Genomic DNA, 25,985 nt, shown 5'->3' on the forward strand with positions numbered 1-25,985 from the left:
AACCACTTGAAGAAGTGATAACACGCCTATGCCATGACGTCGAGCATTGGAAGCACCGTCGAACACGAGCGTCCATCGCGATCTTGGTTCGGGGCCTACTTCGAAGTCTGGCATGGCGAAGTCTCCGATGAACATGATGTCCTCGTCCGGAAAGTCAAACCTCAACGGTTGATAACCTTCGACAGGTAGGTGAGCAAGGTAGTCAGACAGAACACTCCCTTTTATTGCTTTCTGGGTCACATACTGAATATCATACTCGGTTAACAACATTTGCCACAGGGCAATTCTACCAGTAACATCAGGATTTTCAAAGATGTACTTTATCAGATCCATTTTGGATATCAATAAAATGGTATGGCAAATCATATATTGTCTCAGGCGTCGAGCAACCCAAGTCAAAGCACAATAAGTTTTCTCTAAAAGTGAGTATTAGGTCTCACATTCAGTGAATTTCTTGCTGAGATAGTAGATAGCATGTTTTTTCTTGTCTGTGTTGTCATGTTGACCCAAAACGCAACCCATAGATTCATTGAGCACTGTAAGGTACATAATGAGACGCCTACCAGGAACCGGTGGTATCAGGATTGGTGGTTCTTGCAAGTACTTTTTTATTTTATCGAATGCCGCTTGGCAATCGTTATTCCGCACAATCTATTGGTTCTTCCTCAACAGTTTGAATATCGGTTCACAGGTAGCTGTTAAGTGTGATATGAATCTGGAGATGTAATTCAGTCGCCCAAGGAAACCTCAGACTTCTTTCTCTATTCGGGGAGCTGGCATTTCTTGGATGGATCGAACTTTGTCGGGATCAACCTCAATACTTTTCTAACTGACTATGAAACCCAAGAGTTTACCGGATCGGACCCCAAAAGTACATTTAGCCAGGTTCAGCCGAAGTTTAAACTTTCGGAGTCTGACAAACAATTTCCTCAGGTTCACTAAGTGATCTTCTTCAGTTCTGTATTTGGCAATCATGTCGTCCACATAAACCTCAATCTCTTCATGAATCATGTCGTGAAAGAGGGTTACTGTGGCGCGCTGATATGTTGCCCATGCATTCTTCAAGCCGAATGGCATGACTTTGTAGCAGTAAGTTCCCCAAGGTGTGATGAAAGTTGTCTTCTCCATATCTTCTAGCGATATCTTTATCTGATTGTACCCGGAGAACCCATCCATGAAAGAAAAGACGGAAAGTTGAGTTGTGTTGTCAACCAAAACATCAATATGGGGCAAAGGGAAGTCGTCCTTTGGGCTCACTCTATTGAGATCTAGATAGTCCAAACACATTCTGACTTTACCATCTTTCTTCGAAATTAGAACGATATTAGCAACCCACTGAGGATATTCATAAATGGCTAGGAAGCCAATGTCTAACTGCTTCTTAACCTCTTCCTTGATCTTGAGTGCCATGTCGGGTTTAGTCCTTCTGAGCTTCTGCTTGACCGGAGGACATTCAGGCTTGAGTGGCAGGTGATGTTCAACAATGTTGGTGTCTAATTTAGGCATATCTTGATACGACCAAGCGAAGACGTCAACATATTCATGCAATAATTCTACCAACTCGGAGTGTACATGCTTGGTCAGAGATGCCCCGACTTTTACTTCTCTTTTGTCAGTTTCAGAACCCAAGTTAATGACATCCACTGGTTCTTTGTACGGATGAATCTCTTTTTCTTCGTGCTCAAGGAGCCGTGCTAGTTCAGCTGGTAATTCGCAATCTTCCTCATTGTCGTCTTCAGCTTGGTTGATCAGAAATCCAGATTTACAGTTCATTTTAGCCATGTTGTAATCAATAGTTTTGTTTGCTCTGCACGTGATGAGCTTATTTTAGTATGCTTTTTTGAGAAAAGTGGAAAAAAGAAAAAGAAATCTTTTGCCATTTCGTTATTTTTAGTGAAAAGGGAAAATAACTGAAAGAAAAGGGAACACAAGTTTTGCATGCAAAAAGTAGTTTTTATTGATTCACATAATACTTTTAAACATGGAGGCCCTTATAAGCTATCCTCTCGTCTCGGGCGAGGACGAGGGATCGAGAAAATAAAATGCATTACGTTTTTTCCGAGTACACTATGGGAATCACGGTGGACGTCCAATTGGGAAGCTTGGACCATGGAGAACATATGTGAATGAGGCTGGGTGCCCCTGGTTTGCTGCCGCTGGACTCTCCAATAACTGCCACAGTATGCTCATTTTGATAGTCGGCGCTGCTGAATTTGACCGGGTTGAACTGCTTTTTCTTTGGGCTTGCCTTGCGTGCTACTGGGTGATAATCGATACCGAACATGTCACATTTTTCTACCATACTGGCGACCTTACCCCAACCGGGAAGCAGGCCTTTCTCCAATGTTTGCTTGGCACCTTTTGCTGAGGATAGGATGGTAGCGGAAGATTGGTTATGATTGGAAGTAGCAGGACTGACTTCTTCAAACTCTAAACAGTGGAGCGGAACTTTGATAATTCCTTCATCTATTTCAACATATATGAAGAGGAGAGTTCACTGACCAACAAATCTTCGTCGCCACACACACTTACCAGTTTGTCATCACTCAAGTACTTCAACCTTTGGTGCAATGTAGAAGTGACTGCCCCAGCGGCATGAATCCATGGTCTGCCCAACAAACAACTGTAAGATGGGTTGATATCCATGACTTGGAAGGTGATGCTGAACTGGTGGGGTCCAACGCAGATAGGCAAATCGACTTCCCCAATAACCTGCCTTCGGGAACCATCGAAAGCTCGGACGGTCAGTGCGCTGGTCTTCATCTCGGGCCACTTAAACTACAATTTCCTTAATGTAGATTTTGGCAATACATTAAGCGAATAACCGGTGTCAACGAGGACTTGAGATAGGAGAGAGTCAGTGCATGTGACCGAAATATGTAGTGCTTTGTTGTGGGCATTTCCCTCAGGAGGTAGTTCTGCTTCATTAAATCCCAGATACCTACTGGCATTGATATTGGCAACCACGTCGTCAAATTGATCGACCGTGATATCTTGCATTACATGAGCGGAATTTAGAACTTTTAGCAATGCCTTGCGATGAGCCTCAAAACTCAACAACAAAGACAAAATCGATATTTTGGAGGGAGCCTGATTCAATTGGTCAACAATTTTGAAATCGCTTTTCTTGATCAATTTGAGGAATTCTTGGCTTTCCTCAAAAGTGATGCTCTTCTTGTGATCTTCAACTTATTCTTTCTCAACCAACGACCCTTTACCCTTAGACGTCTCAGATTCTGCAGCTTTATTGTCAATAACCTTCGTCAGCACTGGAGCAGTCGTCACGCTCGGAGTGGCAGGTGCAATTGCCTCTGCCTGCGGAGTCGGAGTAGGAATGACCTTCTCCTTAGGCGGGATAAATGTGGGTGTTAGAGACACCCTATGAGTGTATTTTAGAGCGAATACACAGCCACTCCGAGTCATGCCTCCCATTCCAGCAATGTTGACGATTTCTGTGTCAGGAATGCAGATTTCTTTTCCTCCCAAATACGCTGTAGTCTCATAATTCCAAGGCACTGCCTTGGTATTCTGATACGGGAACGGAGTGGGAACACGAAAATGAATCGACTTAATCCTCTTGGGAGGAGCTTCAACCTTCTTCTTTCTATACACAATTGTTATTGGTTCAATTACTGCCACCTCTTCTGTTGCTCTAGACTTGGATAACTATATTAAACCTTGATCCATCAGTTCTTGCACACAACCCCTCACCTAGTCGCAATTGTCCGAATCAAACTCGCATACTACACAATCATCATGTACACCTTCTAGCAACCCAAATTGTTAAGGCCTCTGTAACACAACTGACATTGAAGTTTTCGCCTCTTCAACCCTTAGTATAGATTCGACATTTTCTTCTTTGATCACAACGTTGACTGCTGCGCCACCGTGGTTTGGCAAGGGATTAGTCTTTATGTTGGGCTTTTCCTCGGAGAAAGACATGATCTCTTAGTCAATTAACTCTTGGATCCTTTTTTGAGAGCCCAACAGTCCTCGACGGAGTGTCCTATATACCCCGTGTGGAAAGGGCATGCAACATTAGGATTGTGACTGCGATTAAAGGGAGGAGAGGTTGTTGGGAGTCCTCTTGGTATGATAGCCCCCACGTGGATCAAATATGGCACCAATTCTGCATACGGTGTCTAGATCTTATCAAATTGGGGACGATTACCAAAATTGCTCCTATTGTTCTGACCTCGATTTTGTCCGTTGCTGTCACGATTATATTGTTAGTTCAAATTTTTCTAAGTGGGTGTTCATTGTTGGTTACCTTTTTGCGATTGGTACTGGAATGGAGGTTGCTGATATTGAGTTGCAGAAACGTATGGATACGGATAATACGGCATAAGGGCCATCGGAAATTGATATTAGGGGCGAGCACTCGCCATCACAGCATTTGCTTCCCCCTCTTTCTTTTTCGTGAAGCCCCCGTGCGGTCTCTTGTTTGTTGTCTACGGTGTGGTCGTGTTTGTGATTTTCCCTGATTTCAGCTTGTTCTCTACATGTTCCCCAATGGTTACCATATCAGCAAAATTTGTCGATGAACTGTAGATCATCTTCTCATAATACATCCCTTGTAGTGTATCGATGAAGATATCGACCAATTCGTTGTCAGATAATGCTGGTCGGACCCTAGACGCTATTTTGCACCAACGTTGAGCATACTCTTTGAAAGTTTCATTAGATCTTTGTGACTGATTCTGTAATTGAAGCCTTGTCGGAGCCATATCAAGGTTGTATTTATATTGTTTCAAGAATGCCTCAGATAAGTCTCTCCATGACCAGATCTTTGTTCGTTCTAAACCCATATACCAATCCAGGGAAGCCCCGGACAAGCTGTCCTGGAAGCAATGGATCAAGAGGTTGTCATTATCGATGTATGAGGCCATTTTTCGGCAATACATGGTGATGTGACTGCGGGGGACAACAAAGGCCCTTGTACTTCGGAAGGTCAGGCACCTTGAATTTCTACAGGAGTACCACGCTCGGGACCAAGCAGAGGTCTCGAGCGTCTATGCCGAAGGCATAGAAACCCTCGATGGCCTTTATTTTGTCGTCCAAGAGCTGATAATCCGCAGGTCTGGCCGGATCAGAAGTGGGAGGAGCGACCTGACTGGTCGGTTGGGAAGTTTCTAGAGCAATCTGTGTGGGCATGTTTGGGGTAAACCATATTTGAGGCGGGTAAGATAAACTCGGTGGCACAGTTTAGGCAACATGAGTCGTCTGAGGATACTATCATCCAGCCTGAGCATTGGGAACCTGAGGTGCCCCTGTTTGCACATGCTGGAGTGCAGGATTGGTAGGTGTTGATATTTGTAAATATAGTATTAAGAATATTTGTATATCGAATAGTCCCACATCGACTATATCATGTAATTAGTTATAATCTATCTATATATAATAAAGTCTCCGTAGTGCTTTTCAAAACACACGGTTTATTCAAATGTCTCTTAGTCTCCTAATTCAACATGGTATTTAGAGTCGGTTAAGAGACAATTCTTTCTTTGCCGTACTTTACCCGGTTGACCCACTGTCTTCCAGTGAGATTTTTTTTTACAAACCGTGTCATCACTCCGGTTTGTTTCTCATTCTTCAAAATTCTCCGGTAACATACCAGCAGAAGCGCCTCTTCCGATCCAGCCGTTCCCCACTTTTCATCGGCAGAAACCTCCGCACGTGACAGCACGTCCGACGGTCGATCCCGACAATTTTTCCACCGCTCCACTCTCCATAGGACAATTTTTTCAGATCTGATACTCATGGCTACTCCTCATAACTTTACACCAAACTACGATGATTTCCTCAGGTGGTATCAGAATTATCAGAACTTAGATTCTACTGCTTTGGTAGCACACACTGGTAATTCATCTGCTTGTCTCTCTCAATCATCTTCTCTTGGATCTTGGGTCCTTGATTCTGGTGCGTCTGATCATGTTACCGGTAATAAAAATCTTTTCTCTTCCCTCTCTACATCCGGTTTCTTACCTACTATAACTTCTGCCAATGGTTCTCAAACCCGATCCGAAGGGATTGGTACTGTTCGAATTCTACCTTCTCTCTCGGTTACTTTTGTCCTCTATGTACCTAATTGTCCATTTAATTTACTTTCAGTCATTCGTTTAACTCGTTCTCTTGATTGTAGTGTCACCTTCACTAATAATAATGTTACCCAGCAGGATCGGAGTTCGGGACGGACGATTGGTGTCGGATGTGAGTCTCAAGGCCTTTATTACCTCTCAGTGTCATCTCAGACATGCTCAGCCAAAGATTCTCCACTCACTATTCATGCTCAGTTAGGTCATCCCAGTCTTTCCAAACTACATAAGTTGGTGCCAAATTTATCGAAGGTATCTAATTTACATTGTGAGTCATGTCAGCTAGGGAAACACACTCGTGGTCAGTTTCCCAATCGAGTCAACAAACGAGCTTCGTCCCCTTTTGCTTTAGTTCACACCGATGTTTGGGGTCCCTCGCGTACTGTCTCTACTCTTGAGTCTAGGTATTTTGTCACCTTTATTGATGATTTTTCACGTTGCACGTGGTTATTTTTAATGAAGAATAGGTCTGAATTATTTTCTATTTTTGAACAATTCTATCAAGAAATAAAAACTCAATTCGGTGTGTCTATCCGTACCTTAAGAAGTGACAATGCCCGTGAATATTTATCCCAACAATTTCAGAATTTTATGTCACGCAATGGTATTCTCCATCAAACATCTTGCCCTCACACACCTCAACAAAACGGGGTAGCCGAACGCAAAAATCGACATCTTGTAGAAACCACTCGGACCCTACTTCTCTATGGTAATGTTCCACTTCGGTTTTGGGGGGATGTTGTGCTAACGGCATGTTACCTTATAAATCGCATGCCCTCATCTGTCCTTAACGATAAAATCCCTCATTCAATCCTTTTTCCCAATTCCCCACTTCACCCAATTCCTCCTCGAGTCTTCGGGTCCACATGTTTTGTACACAATCTCTCTCCTGGTCTTGATAAACTCTCAGCTCGATCACTAAAGTGTGTCTTTCTTGGTTATCATCGATCCCAAAAAGGTTATCATTGTTATTCACATACTTTACAACGATACCTAGTATCGGCCGATGTTACCTTCTTCGAGTCGGTTCCATATTTCGAGTCCAGTCACGTAACTCCAGAACCCATTCAAGAAAGTACTCCCACACCTTTTCCGGCAGTTATTAATGTTCCGCCTACCATTATCCCCCATCAGTCTAGGGCTCCTGACCCACCCACTTCTCGACCACTTCAAACATATCAGCGTCGTCACCCAACGCCTGTCGTCCCTGTCCCTGAAGTCATACCTGTCCCTGAAGTCATACCTGTCCTTGAGGTCATTGAAAATTCTCCTCCGACGCCTCCGTCATCACCGGATCTGATCCTGCAACCTGAGTCCGATCTTTCGATTGCCTTTCGAAAAGGTATACGTCAAACACGAAATCCTTCTCCACATTATATTGATTTATGTTATCATCGCCTTTCCCCTTTGCAGTATACTTGTTTGTCTTCTTTGTCTTCTGTTTCTATTCCTAAAACTCCAGGTGAAGCATTATCTCACCCTGAGTGAAGGCAAGCAATGATTGATGAAATGTGTGCTCTTCAAAGCAGTGGTACCTGGGAACTGGTTCCTCTACCCCATGGGAAATCTTTAGTAGGTTGTCGTTGGCTTTATACAGTGAAGGTTGGTCCAGATGGTAAGATTGATCGATTTAAAGCTCGTTTGGTAGCCAAAGGATACACTCATATTTTTGGATTGGATTATAGTGATACCTTCTCGCCTGTAGCCAAGATGGCATCTGTTAGACTTCTTCTAGCCATTGCAGCCATTCGACATTGGCCTCTTCATCAACTTGACATCAAAAATGCTTTTTTACATGGTGATCTTGAAGAGGAAGTATATATGGAGCAACCACCTGGATTTGTTGCTCAGGGGGAGTCATCGGATATGGTGTGTAGGTTACACAGGTCTCTGTATGGTCTTAAGCAATCTCCGAGAGCTTGGTTCGGCAGATTCAGCACTGTAGTACAACAGTTTGGTATGATCCGTAGTGAAGCTGATCATTCTGTTTTTTATCGTCACTCAGCCCAAGGGTGTATTTATCTTATTGTGTATGTAGATGATATTATCATAACTGGTAGTGATCAGCAGGGTATATTCCAGTTAAAGCAACATCTCTCGAATCAATTTCAGACAAAAGATCTTGGTAAACTTCGTTATTTCTTGGGTATTGAGGTAGCTTAATCTAAAGATGGTTTGGTGATTTCTCAGCGGAAATATGCTATGGATATTTTGGAAGAAACATGTTTGTTGAATGCTAAACTAGCTGATACTCCTATGGATCCAAGTGTCAAACTACTACCCAATCAGGGGGAGCCTTTATCTGACTCAGGAAGGTATAGAAGATTGGTTGGAAAGTTGAATTATCTCACAGTCACTCGTCCAGACATTTCTTTTGCAGTTAGTGTCGTAAGCCAGTTCTTAAACTCCCCTTGTCAGGAACACATGGATGCTGTTATCCGGATTTTGAGATACATCAAATTTGCTCCAGGAAAAGGTCTAATGTATGAAAATAAAGGACATACTCAGATAGTTGGATACTCCGATGCTGATTGGGCAGGATCACCCATTGATAGACGATCCACCTCTGGGTATTGTGTACTTGTTGGAGGAAACCTTATATCCTGGAAAAGTAAGAAACAAAACGTAGTTGCAAGATCAAGCGCCGAGGCAGAGTATAGGGCCATGGCAATGACAACATGTGAACTTATTTGGTTAAAACAGTTGCTCAAGGAACTTCAAATTGAAGAAGCAAGACCAATGACACTTATTTGTGATAATCAAGCCGCATTGCACATTACTTCAAATCCAGTCTTCCATGAGAGGACCAAACATATTGAGATAGACTGTCACTTTATCAAAGAGAAAATTGAATTAGGTGACATCGTCACAAACTTTGTCAACTCTAATGATCAATTGGCAGACGTGTTTACAAAATCTCTGTGAAGTCCCAGAACTAATTATATATGTAACAAGCTTGGTGCATTTGACTTATATGCTCAAGCTTGAGGGGGAGTGTTGATATTTGTAAATATAGTATTAAGAATATTTGTATATCGAATAGTCCCACATCGACTATATCATGTAATTAGTTATAATCTATCTATATATAATAAAGTCTCCGTAGTGCTTTTCAAAACACACGGTTTATTCAAATGTCTCTTAGTCTCCTAATTCAACAGTAGGTATGTAAGACAACATGGGCATGGAGGTTTCCCCAGGATAACCAAACAGAACGGCTGGGAGCTGACTTGCGCTCGCGGCTTGAGCAGTCTGAGAGAGGATCTGAAAATGGAGGTGCGGGCCTCAGTAGTCATCCTCAGTGTTAGGGGTGTCGTCAGGGACCTGGCCTTTGTTGGTCTTCGGATTGGCAACATCGACCAGAGGAGTTTGGACAGTGGGGAAACCCCACGAGAAACTAGTGTTTCCAGCAGCAGTAGAAGTAAAAAGTGCCGAGTGGGGGAAGAAAGCCCCCCATTGGCGAGATGAGCAGAAAAGTGTGGGGGCATTCCCCACGGGTAGGCAACAACAAGCCTAGTTGAGTCAGCAGGGACCATCTGACGGTTCCTAGTGGTTGGAACCATAGTATACTCCCGAGTTTCGACGGTAGTGCCAGCAGCAGTAGTAAGATTGGTCGCCCCAACAGCACGGATGACATTGGCAGTAGTAGAGGTAAGGGCCCTCTGAGTTTGGAGAATTTCCAAGATGGTCTCCATATTGCCCCTGAAGAGATTCATCTCACCTTGGACTTGGGCAATGGATTCGCTGACATCAGCATTATCAACTTCGTAATCAACCATTATCTTTGATTTGTTGGAGCACGTGAAGTATTGATGATGAGTCTTCTTTGTTGCTATGGAAAAACGGAGAGGGTAAGCATTTTGTTTTCTGACGGCTTATGACAAGTAAATGCGTGAATGCATGTATGTATGCGAAAAGATTGATGTGTACATTTATTTTTTTATTATATTCATTTTATGTAAAGGAAAACAATTCCAAGGAATCCGTGAGTTTGTTCATTTAACATGACCGAATACAAAGCATAAGGAGAGACAATTTATGAAGCCAAAAGTCGAGAAACTCTTTTATTCAATATCGAGAAGACGAAATACAAGTATGTATCAAGGAACTGCCCACTGGGCTACAAGAGTATCAGCATTGGCCCTATCAGACATCAACCTAGTGAATTACAAATCAAACTTAAAGAGCAATAATTAGAAACATCTTGATAACAGCTCTTCGTAATAAGTCTAAGACTTTGGGGATAGGCATGAGCCCCATTTTCCCAATATCGCACTCCCTTCAGGTGGTAAATCGTGATCAATTCATTTGAAACGCTGCTCACAATTGTTTTCTCTCGGTTGGGGAGATCTTCAGGATGCCCCTTCACTTGTGGGAGTAGGTTGGTGTCTTCCAAGTTCTTATGTGATTGCTCTTTTAGCTCGTGAATCTCTTCCAGTCTCTGGTTTAGCTCGTACTGATTCTGGCGAAGGGTGACTTCTAGCTGCTTAGTGCGGCTTTTATCATCCTTCAGCTCTTTCTTGCCAGCTTCTAGCAGACTTTGGAGTTTCTTAGTTTGTCCCATGTGATCGAGCTCCGCTTTGCTAGCCCGATATTCAGTTTCGGCTAATTGCTTCTTCTTGGTTGTCAAACTGGCATAAGTCCCTTTGAGTGTGTCACCCATTTTGATTCTTTTGAATACCTCTGTTTGCACCTCATCATCTGCTTGCCGAACCCTATCTCTCTTCTAATTCAGATTGAACTTCAAAGTTTCTTTCTCCAAGGAGATCCTACCAAGTCTAGATTTGAGATCATCATTCTCTTTCTCTAGGGTCTTGATAACCTTTTTCAATTCATCGACTTCAGAATTTTGATGGGTTACTGGTTCAAGAGGCTTGACGTTCATGGACGGCTCAGGCGGAAACGACAACGAAATCTCACTAACTCTGTCTTTGACCCATCTAGTGTAAGCTTCCTTGGCAATGCAATTCTTTTTACCCATCTATGCTCTTCCTTGAAGACAAATTGCTCCCCAAGCCTTGACGATTTTCTTGACTAGTTCTGGCTCTTTAACCCCTTCATTTAAGATGAAACCTTCTACACTCTTGAGATCAGGCTTGTCCACCATAGGGTATCCCATTTGTCGTAGTGCTAACCTCAGATTGTAATTGATTCCCCCTTTTGTACCAAGAAGAGGTACATTAGGAAAATCCCCACAATTGAGGATAAGCTTGACACCGTCGTAGATTCGAGAATACCAAGAAATGTCTTCGGCGTTCAAGGACATGATTTGCTGGGACCACTTCAAGTTATCTTTGTTCTCAACAAAAGGGCCTTTACTGGGTAGATGGGAAATAAACCATCTATACAGCAAAGGGGCGCAGTAGACGATAGTCCCTTTCTTCTTCTGAGTCCTCACATGGATGGAGTAGTAAGTATCAGCAAGAAGAGTAGGAATATGATTCTGAGTCAGGAAGATATGAATGGCGGCTAGATCTACAAATTCCTCCATATTCGGAAACAATACGATCCCATAGATAAGTAGAGCTATATTTGCGTTGAAGGTCGTCCAACTCCCAGCTTCGGTGAAGGCAATTGCTTTGTCCACTAGAAACTTGGAGGTGAAGCCATGAATTCCACCCTTAGGTTTCAAGTTTAATTCCACTTCCTTCTTTCCTGTGTGTAGTGCTTCAACAAGGTCTTGATATTTGGGAAGTTCCTTAGTGCGAACGTAAGGCACTTGGTTCTTGATCCTTATACCCAGAATGTGTGAATACTCTTCCAACGTAGGTGCCAACTGATAATCTTGGAATGTGAAGCGTCTCAGCGGAGGATCGTAGAATTACACCAGAGTGTGCACAACAATGATGTTGACTTCGGTGTTCAGAATGCCCCAAAGGTTACCATAAGACGCCTTGAAATCATCGTTGAGTCCCAAGTCTAAACGTGCCCCAAGTCCTCTCAAGACGGCCAACTGAGGTTCCACGAACTTGTAATTGTGAATGTTCTTTCTCTCGGGATTCATGCTTCGCTTTGAATTCTTGGTAAACAAACTAGACTCTTGGATTCCTGGAAAATAAATGCATATGCATACATTTTTGTCATGATGAATGATAATGTAATGATGGAATGATATAAGTCACATGGATTCAAAACTCTGGTATGTTCTAAATAATCTGTATATGCCGCTTGTTGCAAGTTCAAAGGTTCAACATAACATAAGTATCAAGGTAGGTAGAGTCTATAGTTTCCTGCAATAAAAACCCATATCCCCCTCATAGGTGTGGACTATGTTCCAAGATGGTCCCCAGCAGGTCTCCCAGAGTCATTGACTCAAAATGGAAATACCCCGCCGTAGTGAATACTCACAGGACAAAAGTACTTCCAAGTGAATCTAGTATGGGTGTGGTTCTCGTGAAAACCCAACGCGCGGAACACAGACGTACACGACTATCCACGAGTCTAACCTATGTGTATACTAAGCTCGGTTACAGAGTTTTCCTCTCATGTAGTCTATCCCATCCCATCAACAACATAACAAAAAATATCCATAATATAAAGCAAATAAGAAATGCGATAAATAAAAACGAGTAAATCTGTAAAGGTAAGCACCTAAAACTAGCGAGGTAGCAACCTAAACTAGGCTCGACTCCTTTTAGTGACTAGGAAATACTCTAAATAGCAAGGTGTCCCCAGCAAAGTTGCCAGATGAAGCTAGCGGAAATATACCCGAACGTGTCGCACGCTCGAACATACAACAGAGTCGCCATCGAACTTTATTTATCCCCAAAGGGAAGGGAAAACATCGAAAAGACCCGGGGGAAAGAGATATGCTGGGTAAGGAAGTCGGTTATGCAAGGGGAAGGTATTAGCACCCCAAACATCCATGGTACTCCATGGGAACCGTTTTGATTGTTCTTGCTCGAATGGGTGTTATATCTAAAGATTACTCGCAAAAGAATGAAGTGAGAGGAAAGAAATAGATAAAGTGCTCGGTGTGGATTAGGGCCCTCATGCCTATGTATCCTCATAGTGCAACGAGGAATTCAGAGCTTCGTAGTTCAAGGAACTAGAGGCAGGAGGTGAAAAGGAGTGTGATAAAGTATGGTCTGAACCAAAGGATTGTATGACTGGAACTCCAACAAGGGTGAAAAGATGAACCCAAGAGCAAACAGGTATGAACTAATAAGTGAGGGCCTACAACACTGTATCACTGTATTGGAACAACCGAAAAAAAAAGAGAAATTAGGTGTTTGGGTTAAGGGCCAAACATCTCTTGGTTCATAGGGAGGTACAAGATGGAGCACAAAGGTATAGCGTGTCTGGCTCAAAGAATAAGGTATATCACATGAAGTGAATGAAGGTATAGTATGAGTGTATCATGGATATGAATGGAGTGAAGTGACCGAAGTCACAGAATTGGATATTTGGTGATAAGTGACTGAAGAGATATTGTTTGAAACCGAAAGGTGAAAGCGTATTGGAATCCATAAGAGAAATGAGATTTCTACCATATAGGGAAACAATGTTAACCGATACGTGGACTAGCAGGCCGCCACTATAGGGTGTTTAGCTAAAAAGAAGGAATTAAGTGTTTGGGTTAAGGGCCAAACAACTCTAGGTAGAAATGCAGACTATTCATTAGGCGTCCTAAAAGGGTGTATATGGAATTCCAAGGAAAGTGTATTTCGTTGTCAAAGGAATAATATGTCACTGGGTGAGCGATTTATGATCAAAGGTAGGTAATGAATAGTGAAAGATATGGATGATTCTCTAAGGCGGAAGAAGGAATAATTAGAAGTATGCTCGCCAAGGATTCACGTCCTCGTTCCTATGCATTCTCATCGTGCAATGAGAAAATCAGAGCAATCGTAGTTCGGAACTACGAGAATAGAAAGAGAGAAACGTTTGTCTAAACAACGTGGACTCATAAGACAAACACCTCTTCAAGAAAGGATTGTAGTACTAGATAGTACAAGGAATATTGTGCCACTTGCTGGGGGAATCAACAATTCAAGATCAAATCAGGATAGTGTCTTGGATCCAAGGGAGGGATAGACTCTTAATCGAAGAGCAAAGTGGCGTCTTAGCCGAAAAAGAATGAATTAAATGTTTGGGTTACGGGCCTAACAACTCTCGATTGATGAGGAGGACTATCGTTATCATCCTAAAAGGATAGACAAGGAGTCCAAGGAAAAGTATGATCGATCTCAAAAGGATGGTATGATTGAATGAATGAAGAATGATTGATTGATAAATAGGGTAGCTCACAAAGAAATTGGGTTCTCCTGCATATGTATCCTTATAGTGCAATAAGAAAATCAGAGCTTTCGTAGTTCAGCCCACTACGGATGAAAGTAAGATGATTGGTAAGGAAAAAGAATAGATGATAGAATGATTGAATGAAAGAGTTAAATGGACTTGATAGTTACTTGATAAGAATTACACTAAAGTCTATGAGTAAAGGTGGATACGATAAGCAACGAGCCAAACATCTCGCACCCAAAGATATCCAGAATGAGTGTAGGAAAGCTCCAGTCTCATTCCTTCTTTACTACTTAAGGCTCGTGGCATGTAGTTCTCATCCTAACTTTCAAGTCGCGGGAGGAGAATATTTGTTGTCCTTGTGTTAATGAAAACCTTATCAATCGTTCGGTTCGAATTGCACTAAAGTCTATGAATAGAGGTGAGTACCATGAGTGTTGGGTCATACGTCCCATACCCAAAGATACTCAGAATGGGGATAGGAATACTCCAGTCCAATTCCTTCTCCATTACTTAAGGCTCATATCGTACAACTTGATTCATGATTGATAAGTTGTTGACGTAATCCTTGCTTTGTTGTTTTTGCTTCGTGAAGAGAGACTTGTCAATCGTATGATTAGAATTGTGCTAAAGTCTATGAATAGAGATGAATATGATGAGCGTTGGGTCATACATCCCATACCCAAAGATACTTAGAATGGGGGTAGGAATACTCCAGTCCCACTCCTTCTCTATTGCTTAAGGCTCATGCCACACTCTTCTAACTTTGATTTGACAAGTTTTTTGTATTTTTCACCTTTGATGTGCTTGAATAATCCACTGCTTGGTATGACTGAGGATGTCTTTATTGAAGATCTTGACTTGAGGCCTTGAGCTCCATAGCTTGGAAGAAAAGTCTTATTAAGTGACCAAAGGTCTTTTGGTCACTCAATTTAGACTGTGGGATTATACAAGTTCAAAGGATTTAATTAATCAAAATTGCTTTTGATCAATTTAATCATGGGTTTCATTTTGGTTTTAGGGAATTAGGTTAATCCTAATCTAGAAGTTAGTAATGGTTAAAAACTATCCTAAGGGATCATGCATTGATTGATTAAAATTGATTGAAAATTCTAAGTTAGGCCCTAAGGGAACATACAAATGTTAGGAACTGATTAAAATTATAATGTCAAGTTCTAGTCCTAATAGGATCATGTCATTCTATCACTAAAATAACAAAATAAGTCCATAAGGGCAAAATGGTAATTTACACAATATATCAAATTCTAACCATGGTCTAAAGTTGATTAAATCCTAATGATTGATCTTAACCTAATGTTGAAAAATGGTATGATTCTAAATTCAACCAAAAGCCTAATTAAGATCTAATCAAAGTCCTAATTAAAATTCTAATTAACTCTCAAGGAAATCCCTAATTAAAATCCTAATATCGTAATGAAAATCCTAATATGCTAAAAATCAAGATTTGATTCCTAATTGTCCATTATCAACCTAATTAATCCAATTACAAATTGCAAAAAACAATTAAGAAAATAAAAGAAATGGAATTGAATGGGAGGTTGGAATTAAGAAATGAGGTGTGAACAACATTTGCCTAGTGGGCTGCAGGTGAGCCCACAACAACTTTTTTGGCACAGGAAGCCTATTCCAAACAAATGAGGTGGGGTGTGAAAAGGAAAATAGCACCAGGGTTGCACCTGAGCCCAATGCCAATTCGCATATTGCTTGGGGGGTGTATGTTGAAAATGCAGTGTGAACTAGCAGAAAGGCCAATGGGCTTGGCCCAATTCTCATTTCTTTCAATAGCCACTGGGGGTGTAATGGCAATGATGGTGTGTGAAATGTAAATCAATGGGCCTTAACAGATTAAGCCCAATCCCTCACCTCTGTTGACTTATCCAAGTCAACATATTCAAATTGTATTTTAATGCACGCTAATTTTCTCTCTGAGTCTCACCATCCGTTCACCAAAGATCACCGCGCCGGTGGATGTCGCGGAGACGGTGGTGGCCTATACCTAACTACCACCACTATTGGATGTATAAAGATATGCTAAACATGAATATGGGAACGGATTTGGGAAACAATTATTGAATCGGTTGAATCGAACATAAATATGGAAGAACCCTAGCCTTCTAAACTTAAATTAAATGGCGTTTGGCGCGAATCAAACTCTACCACTATAGGTCTTTCATTTCCTACCTCAGATGCAACACTCTGGTAAGCTCAAAGTAAGAAAACATCACAGAGGAGAAAAGGACTTACCAGAGAAGGCGATCGGAAAATTCAGCAGGTGAGTTCTTGAACTTGGTTCATCCTCTTCTTCTTCCTCTTCTTCTTCTGAAGCCGGGAACAGTGAAATGAGATTGCAGTGTCTTAGCTCAAGCAGATTGAAGCTTCAATGGCTTCTAGGAAAGAGAGCTTTGAGTAAGGTGAGGGAAGAGAGATTGCAATAGAGAGAGTGCAGATTCGAGCAAATGCCAAGGGTAGTAAAATGTGAGTGGTGAATTCCTTAAATAGAAGTGAGGTTTGGCTTAGGATCAGTTGAAATTGACTCACTGAGTTAACTGAAAACTCGGTTAGTTATGTTATGGAAACTCAGTTAGTTATGTTAGTTTATGTTGGTTAATGTGTGAATGATTTTGACACTTGACTGGCTATTGCAGGTTGTGGTTAGATTGAGGTCATGTGGAATTGGTTTTAGTGACTTGTTGATCATGTTGCAGGTGGAGCTCTTAAGTGACTTTGGCTTTGCACTTTGATCATTGACTGGCTGAACAAGTGAGTGTTACTTTTGCTTATGATTCAATGCCTCATATGTTTAATCCCACTGCTTGTATTCATCCCCTTAACTTCACTAGTTTTGCTGCAGCATGCTTGAATTGGCCTTGCATTGGTACCTGTCTACTTTTAACATCCATTGGCCAATCATGTTCAAATTTAGTTTGGCTATAACTGACCTTGTAAGCACCTTGATGCAGGCTTGGAATAGGTTTTGCTTTGAGGTGTGTATTTCACTCTGTTAATGCATTACTGTTTCCAAAACTGGCTTTGCAATGCACATGGGTGAATCATGTTGAATTCCCCTTCCAATTTAACATGTGGTAAGTTGCTAAGTCTGATTCTTTATTGAATTGCAAGGTAACAACCATGTGCTTGAGTTGGAAATAGGCTAGCTTGGCATTGATGTGTTTGTGATCTTGTTTGTGGCTTGTAGGTCAGACATGGTTTCTATTATCATAGATGGTGGTTTTTCTAACATGATTCAGGTTTGGTAAGCTAACACGGTCCATGGCCTGACATTAGATTGATGGTGTGTGCAGCTGGTGTTGATGGCTTGGTACAGGTCAAGCAGGACCACTGCAACAGGCTGGTTGGAAGATCGATTGATGGTGTAAGCCTCATGTTGTTGTCTTGACTATTGCAGGATGTAGGACTAATGCATTTTCCATTGTACCTCACTCCCCAATTTATAGATCATGGATTGATAACCCTGTATGTTTTTGCAGATTTTATGGCCAATGCAACATGGTGACAAGTCCTGCAAACCCAATGTATTGGTGTGGTTCCATTTAGATTGTTGCAGCATGATGTGATGCTGCACAAGACCAAGACCTTGATGGACTGCAAGGTCACGAGGTATGTCTGATTGTTGAAATTTGGCTATAGTTGGCATGAGTTCAGTTTATGGACATGTAGTAGAAATCAATGCCCAGGGTTGTCATATTTTGTAGCAGGTCTGAACTGGTTTGTAGGCTCAAATGATTGTATGCTTCTGCATGATAATTGTAGCTGGTAGCAGGTTTTTCTTTTCAACTTCACCGTTTTGATATGGTCTCCTTTGGATTACTGCAGCAAGCTAAGGTCATTTTGGTAACAGGTGCTAGTTCATAGGTGCATTTATGCAGCATGCTGCCACTCGGGTTTTGGTTCAGTTCATGCTTGATGAGGCTTGGTGCTAGTGTCCATTGCAGGTTCCTTTGCAAGCCCCTCATGCCTTTGTTCAATAGAAACAAAGCAAGGTGAACGGTGCTGCCAAATGTTGAATGGCTTGCTGCAGCAGTAGGGCCAAAATTGTTGTACCATGGATTCTCTAATGGTGAAATCATGCATTTCCTTGGCTTGGTGTATTGTCTTTGGCTGGAGCAAGGGATAATGTTGTGTTGTTAGAGAGCTCTTTGGAATTGATTTGGGACAGACCAAGGCCAATGGTTAGTGATTCAAAATGTCAAAATAAACATGGTGTGCATAATGTCATTTACTTGGAAATGAAGCAATCAAAAGAAACCATAACCAAGCATGAAGATTAGGTGACACATCAAAGCAAAAGGCTAGGTCAAGTTTGGATGATCAAGAGAAAGTGAGAGTTGACTTTGGTCAACATTGACCAAAAGTCAACTGTTGACCAAAGTCAACTGTTGACCAAAGTCAAATGTTGACCAAAGTCAACTGTTGACCAAAGTCAATAAATGGTCAAAATTCAATTTTCTTGTATTTTCTTTGTAAATGAACATTGAATTGATGGTTATGGGCAATTTTAGGGTTTAGGAATTTTGGGTTGACTTTGGTCAAAGTTGACCAAAATCAACAATTGGTCAAAATTGTCAAGACTTGTAACTTTTCATGTAAAACCAAATGTGATGGTTTAGAATGATATGCAATGGATTGAAATAAATTGACAAATGGTTTGAAATTGGTTTATTTTATGACTTGAATGCTTGAATTTGAAAAGAACATGACTTAACTGGTAATATATATTAACAAGGTTGTGAATTGAGGGCATAAGATTAGGGTTTGAATGAAACATCCATGAATCAATGGGCATGACTTACAAGAAGTTTATGACACAAGAGGTTTGGTTGTTTGGATGACCATGGCTATAGGTGTACCAACAATCTCATGAAGAACACTAGGGCATTGAGATCAAGATGGATTAGACCAAGTACATTGATGATAGGTGAAGATTGGGTGTCATGGATGCGAAGCCAAACCACCAAGTCCATCTGATTCATCATCTCCCTGATTAGGGTTCTCTTGAGGCTTACCCCTCAAGTAAGTCTTTTAAATCAAGCCATAAGCTCCAACCATCAATATTCCAGTGTGTGAGCTTACATTAGGGTTTTGAGGGACAATACAAGGCCTAGGGAAGCTCCATGAGATCACACCTTGAGGAATTAGGGTTTTGAAGACCCTAGAAGATTGCCTGGACAATCCCTTATTGAATCCAAACCTCTACCACCAACAACTAGGGTTTCACATCCCCTAATGCTTGATGATATAGTCAGACCATGCTTTTGAAGCTTGATGTCCACACAAACCCTAGCTCCACAAGCCCCAAGTTTGTGAATCCATGATGATCCATTAGTGAAGGAATGATGCATGTGGATGAATTATGAATGTATGCAACTGATCCCCTGACCAAGAGGAGGGCAAATTTTGGGGTACAATAGTTGCCCCTATTTAATCTTCTCGGACTTGAATACAAGAATTGCGGGATCTTTTCAGGTATTTAAGGTGGAAGGGGATTAAATACCAACATATCCAAAATTTGCTTGAATAGGTGGTTGAAGTCATCCTAGACTTTTGATGTTTATATAAGGCATCATGGTGGGGAATATGATATATGTAGTGCATGATGTATGCTTGTCTTTTATGATGCATGTTGGTTTGTCATTTATGGGGATGAGTCTTTATTATGATGGGAACTCCGACTCGTAATCGAAGATTGGAAGATAATTATTGTGGAATCTAGGTGATGCCAACATTGTTGTCAGGGAATCGTCTGCCTGTTGAGGAACGCTGAAATGCTGAAACCAATATGGTATCCCAACTGATTCGATATCACAGGCATTTAAGTAAAACCACTTTTGAGTCATAGACCATCTTTCAAGTTTATCGCGTCTTTACCGTAATGCAAAATGTTTCTCTTTAGTGTAGCTTTTTATTATTCCCCGAAATTTTAAAGCATTATGTGCGTAAGATAAATCAATTATTTTGCATACAAGACACAACAGAAAAATATTTGATGGAATGAACTGAATTTTTATTGATATGAAATTGTACATATGGTGAGTGCAAGGATGGAGACACCCTTGATGAGGGTGTTGCAAAAATTGGAAAATAAATGAAAAGGAAATGGGAAATATTTTGTATATATTTTCTTCCATTGATTACAACATTGGCCTTAGTCTACAATAAAATCTGAATCCCGAGACCTTGCTTCGGTTGACGATGATTGGATCGGTCCTCGACCATTTGATATCTAGCTTGTAACGTAATGGGCTCAAGGATCATAGTCAATGCCTTTATCTCTAACTTTTGCATGGACATTTGATTCTTTTCGTCCATCGGGATACTCCTTTTTGCCTAAGCCGCCTTTTCGGGTTTTCAACTTAGCAAGCCTTATGTTTGTTTCCTAACTTTTGCATGAACAATTCATTTTTTGGTCCATCGGGATAGACATTTTTGCCTAGATGTCACAAGTATCAGATATACGGTGACAAGATTTTTGTGCCACCAAATCCATTGAATGTTTTGAATTCCCCGTGGCCTTTCTCTATGTGGGGTATTGATATGATTGGGGTGATAGAGTCAAAGCTTCCAACGGTCATCAATTCATTCTAGTTGCTATAGATTACTTTACTAAGTGGGTCGAAGTTTCTTCATGTTCTAATGTCACTCGACAAGTGGTTACCCAGTTCATTCAGAAAGAGATAATATGTCTCTACGGTATTCCTAGCAAGATCATCAATGATAATGCCAATAATCTCAATAATAAGATGATGAGCGAGTTGTGCAAACAATTTAAGCTCGAGCACCACAACTCTTCACCATATAGGGCCAATATGAATGGTATCGTAGAAGCATTAAATAAAAATATCAAAAAGATTGTCCATAAAATGATCAGAGCTTACTAGGATTGGCATGAGAAGCTACCCTTCGCTCTGTATGGCTACATGACTTGAGTTCGTACTTCCACTGGGGAAACTCCATTCTCATTAGTGTATGGGATGGAGTATATTTTTCCAATTGAGATTGAGATTCCTTCAGTCAGGGTTATCATGGAGGATGACCTTGATGAAGCCGAATGGGTTCAATCTCGATATGATCAGCTGAATCTAATTGAAGAAAAGTGTTTGACATATGTCTTCCATGGTCAGTTGTACCAAAGATGCCTTAAACGAGATTTTGATAAGAAAGTTCTTCCTCGTGTGTACCACGCAGGAGAACTCGTGCTCAAGAGATATTCTTCTATTCACTCAGATCCTCGGGTTAAATAGACTCCCAACTATGAAGGAACTTTTATCGTCAAGAAGGCCTTCTCAGGTGGAGCCCTGATCCTCACCATTATGGATGGGGAAGATTTGTCGTTACTAGTGAATTCCGACATAGTCAAGAAATATTATGCCTAAAAAGAAATGATGAAAAAGCCCGCTAGATGGAATTTCACAAGAACAATCTAGGCAAAAAGGGGTATCCTGATGGACTGAAAAATGAATCGTCCATGCAAAAGTTAGGGATCAAATAAAAAATATATAAAGCTCGCTAAGTTGAAAACCTGAAAGGGTGACTTGGGCAAAAATGAGCATCCCGGTGGACGAAAAAATATAGAAAATGTTCAGGCAAAAGTTAGGGATAAGGGAATTTGACTATGTTCCTTGAGCCTATCTCACTACATATAGATCTCAGGTGGTCAAAGATTGATCTAATCATCGTCAATCAAAGCGAAGTATTGGGACCCAGATCTTACAGTGGATGACAACTGATGTTGTAATCAATGGAAAAATACAAAAATATTTCCCATTGCCATTTCCTTTATTTTTTCAATCTTTGCAACTTCCTCTTTAAGGATTTGTGCATCCTTGTACGCATTGTATGTACAAATTTTTACAATCAATAAAGTTCATTTCCTTCTATCAATTTCTTTTCATTTCTCCTGCATTTTGTTTGTGAAATAACTGATTTATTTTGATCACATAATGCTCTAAAATTTTGGGAATAATAAAAGATACATTAAAAGAAAACATTATGCATTGCTTTAATGTCTCGAAGAATCCTAAGAAATGATCGGGAGTCAGGAATTTTTTGCTTGATAACTGGAATTGTCTTGATGATTGCTCGATTAGATCATATACCTTGGTGCTCTCTAGCAGGATCATGTGGAATCCCAAACAGTGGTGGTAATACACATTGTTCTCATAAATAACAGTTTCTTTGGAATAGTCAGTGACGAGTCGAAGTCTCCTCTATGCCAGAAACCCTACCTTGTTAATGCCATCCATATGACCGTATAAACATTCATACATCATGAAAATAAAGCATACATCACATGTAACATGCATATCATGTTCCTCATTTGCAATTTACATCCCCATGGAATATCAATACATCCCAGCAGATGAACCTATGAAAGTCAAACTTCCATTCCAACATTCTATATGACCGTTCTCAACGGGAAAATTTTCGGATATTTTGGTATTTAACCCTCTTCTACCTATAGTACCCGAAAAGCTTTCGCAATTCGCGCATTCAGGTTTAAGTAAATTAAATAGAGGCAGTTGTCATACCCCAAAAATTTCTCTCCCGTTTTCATCTTTTTATCCAACCCTTGACTTGAGATCCATTTGTACACATTCATGTTTCATTCATGTGCATCATTCATTCATTGATACTTGATAATTGATCACTATAGATTTAAAACTCTTTTGCTTGAAAAATTAGGGTTTGTGTATGGATCGAACCTTAAAAGTGCGACTTGGCTCTTCATCTGATCATATGGGGAGTGAAACCCTAATTTGCTTGATCTTTGAGATATGGATTCAAGAAGACCTCATCATGGTACTCCTCAGGTCATTCAAACTGAAATCCTTGATGATATGTTTATGGGACCTTGTGGATGTTATGGTTATGGGACCTTGTGGGTGGTATGCTTATGGGACCTTGTGGATACTCTTTGAGCCTTGTCTTGGCTACCTAAACCATAATTAGGGGGATCATACATTGGATACTTGCTTTTGAAGCATCATGATTGATTCAAATACCTTGATTGAAGGGTATGCCTCATGAAACCCTAATAAGGGAAGATGTGGTCCTAAAATGCCATGTGGCTTGACTTTTCATCTTGGGCTTATTGGAAACCTAATCCATTAGGGAGTGATGTTTGACTATCATATCATGCATAATTCATCATCTATATGCATACATGATGGATATTTCATCTGATTCAAGTCCTGGCCCAAGCATCCATATGTGCATCATGTTTAACATTGCCTAGGCCATTGACTTAGGTCTTTTGGGACTTGCAAATGCATAGGCCCATATGGCTTGATTCATTTCATTCGTGTCGTGCAGATGATGAAGGATGAATAATCCATTCAGGTATTGGTTCCATTGATTCATTCATTATGGTTTAAACATTAATCAGTCTTTCATGTGAATCATGTCTTGTTTGCATTACAAATGAAAACCCCAATTCAAAACTCATAGTTGACTTTGACCAAAGTCAACCATCCATTTATAGGCCCATTTGATTTTGGCATCAGTCATCTTTGGTTCAAGTTTCACATTTTTGTTTAGCAAGTACAAAATTCATTAATCATACTGATCCGCTGTCGCACACGGGTCAAAACGAGTAATAAAATATAGTAAATGGGAAGCGACACCTCAAGTATCACATCGCAAGGATTCTTGTATTATTCTTAACCTAATGAAATCGATTTAAGGGGGGTTTATGTTTTAGTGGTCGATTTAGAAAACAAAGCAAAAAAAATTGTTAAAATAAGCGATTATAAAATAAACCAATCTACTATTTTCGATTTCCGGTTAATCATTGGTTTTTACCTACCAATTCCCTAAGCGGCTTCGATCTCTATTCGATTCAAATTCGATTGACAAGCGTAATAGATATATGACAGATTTATATTCCTATATTCCGAATAAAGCAAACGGATAAATACAATCGTGAATTAAGCAAACACGATTTACAAACGCAATTTAACGACAAAGCGACGAAAACGACGATTAATAGTTATGAATATAATCATACGAATTTAATCAAAACCATTCCATAAAATACATATTAAGCAAATGAAATTTCATAGAATAGAATTGAAAGAGAACAAAATTAAATTGATAGAATAAAAACCTCAAAGCCTTGGAAATTCGGTTACAGCAGATTGACTCTAGGAGATTAGTTTCTCTTCATGATCGCACAAAAGCAAAAAGTTATCGTGCATAATGTGTGTTTGCTACAGTACCACGGCTGCCCTTTTAAACAAAATAAGGGTTTCACTTATAATTCAAACTGGGCCGGAAAACCTAAATTTGACCCAACAAATGGCCCAAAAGAAATTATTTCCTAAAGTACGAAACTTTAACGAATTATTTGAGACGTCTTCACTCCGAAACAACTTTTGGATTCAACACAAAAGTTGTATCCCTTTCTCTTAGCTTTTCAGCGCATTTTAGAACGCGCAAAACGACACCACGTAGCTCAAGTTTCTAAACAGTCGACAGGTATCAAATAGCCGCTAAAGCTGAAAATAGCAAACGAAAATAGATTAAAGGCAAACATGAACTTAAATCTAAAAACATAATAAAATATTAAAATAAGTAAAATAAACTAGATAAATGTCTAAGTACAATTATAGAAGAATGTGCATCAAAATGCACTGATCAAATTCTCCCACACTTGAACTTTTGCACTTCGAGCAAAATTACAATTTCAAAACAAAAGGAAAGAAAATAGAGCATGCACTTCCAAAAGTTTTCAAGATACAAGGTATAAGCATAATTCTAAGTCTAAGCTTCAAGAACATGGTGTTAGTAAGCAACTTTTTGTGACATTCAAAGCAGATAGAAAAACAGATTACCAAAAAGTACATCAACAGCAGTAAGATCCTCACAGGATATAATTCACTTAACTCTCAAGTGTTTAGATTAACTGTTTACACTCAAAGCACAACATGAAAACTAGTACTACCATAAGCTTGAAAGGACTCTAACATCCACAGTTGAAATACATGCACACAAAGATCAAAAGGACTTTTATTTGGTTGTAACATGGTCAAGGTAAGGGTGAGATAAATCCTAAGGGATATTAGGCTAAAATTCAAAGAGATAAAAGAGACTTGAAAGAAACCGCGGGAGTTGAATTTACAAAATATTTCATTCACTTGAACAACTCTATAGCAATTGTTTTCTCTTCTCCTTCCTCTTTTATTCTTTTTTTTAAGGAGTATGTATTGACATGTATTGAAATATTACAAACATAATTCCTTTTTTTCTTCCTCTTATCCTTCTATTTCCCCCCTCTTATCCTTCTATTTTTTCATTCCTTTTTTTTCTCTTCTATTTTTTTTCTTTTTCTTCCAACTTCTGAAATATTACAAATATAATTATTCAACCCCACACAACTCCAAACAAGACTCTTTCAACCCTTTGAATAGGGTGATAACATTGTTTTTCACTTCTCGACTTGCAATGAGTTTTAAACAAAAAAGGGAGAATAGGCTCAAGGGGGTTTCAAACAAGGGATGGAATTATTTCAGGGTTGGCTTTTTGGCTAACTGGATAAAAAAATAAAAAATAAAAACAAAATTGCATTTATCATATCAGTGTGCACAAGTAAACAACAACATCAACAAG

At 40.1% G+C, this 25,985-nt stretch overlaps 1 long non-coding RNA gene across 12 annotated transcripts; it reads left to right on the forward strand.

The window, feature by feature from the left end:
• The first annotated feature begins 16,297 nt into the window (after positions 1-16,297).
• On the forward strand, positions 16,298-18,957 carry LOC127104186 (uncharacterized). Of its 12 annotated transcripts, none has more exons than XR_007794830.1 (7): positions 16,298-16,632; positions 16,712-16,917; positions 17,006-17,120; positions 17,201-17,235; positions 17,321-17,443; positions 17,557-17,733; positions 17,849-18,957. It is a non-coding gene; the product is annotated as an uncharacterized LOC127104186 (long non-coding RNA). The 12 variants fall into 12 exon arrangements; XR_007794828.1 differs by having other exon boundaries at positions 17,212-17,235; XR_007794831.1 differs by having other exon boundaries at positions 17,006-17,443; positions 17,849-17,978; positions 18,074-18,957.
• Positions 18,958-25,985: the final 7,028 nt, after the last annotated feature.

The sequence above is a fragment of the Lathyrus oleraceus genome, chromosome 7, assembly GCF_024323335.1.
Source record: "Lathyrus oleraceus cultivar Zhongwan6 chromosome 7, CAAS_Psat_ZW6_1.0, whole genome shotgun sequence".
Classification (NCBI taxonomy): domain Eukaryota; kingdom Viridiplantae; phylum Streptophyta; class Magnoliopsida; order Fabales; family Fabaceae; genus Lathyrus; species Lathyrus oleraceus.